Here is a 610-nt window from a genome sequence, read left to right as displayed (position 1 = left end):
GGGTCGGGGTGGGAGGAGAGACGGGGGAGTGGTTAACAAGTCTGTGTATAGACCACTACACTGGTATCAAAGACAGCACTCCTACAGAAGCTCAGTGGATTTTCTTTTGTTTATATTACTGAGATACATTAATGATCAACTGAAGATTATTGATTATTGTAGAGGATGACGGGGGGTGGAGAGAGAACTGGATGTATAGTACATAATATTATTATTGTTAGTTTTATAGATATTATTCATATAATCATTAACAACCACAAAAATATTGATACAAATCCTTCATAGAAATGTAAATCATACAAGGGAACATACATGTTTCTCTTCTTAATAACAACATACACTTTTTTTTCTTTTTTGGAGTATTTGATTATTACTTGGAGTCATCCCCGTTTTAGAAACAGTCCAGCATTCAGCTTCCCGTGGTTTGTAAAAGTAATCTTTAAAATGTCTGAGGGGAAGAAAACAGCATTTACATTTATCAGTTCATAAACCAAACTTCAAAAGAAAGGTTGTTTCTTTAGTTATAGCAAATTCCTATTTACATGAAATCATAGAACATTCCTATTTTCCTTTCTGGTCTTTGTGATGTTTGTATAAACTCTGTTTGTAC

This window comes from Seriola lalandi, unplaced genomic scaffold, assembly GCF_002814215.2.
Source record: "Seriola lalandi dorsalis isolate HSWRI2012SDOR001 ecotype SW California unplaced genomic scaffold, Sedor1 jcf7180002054268, whole genome shotgun sequence".
Taxonomy (NCBI): domain Eukaryota; kingdom Metazoa; phylum Chordata; class Actinopteri; order Carangiformes; family Carangidae; genus Seriola; species Seriola lalandi.
The sequence above is the reverse complement of the archived record's forward strand: the minus strand, read 5'-3'. Positions refer to the sequence as shown.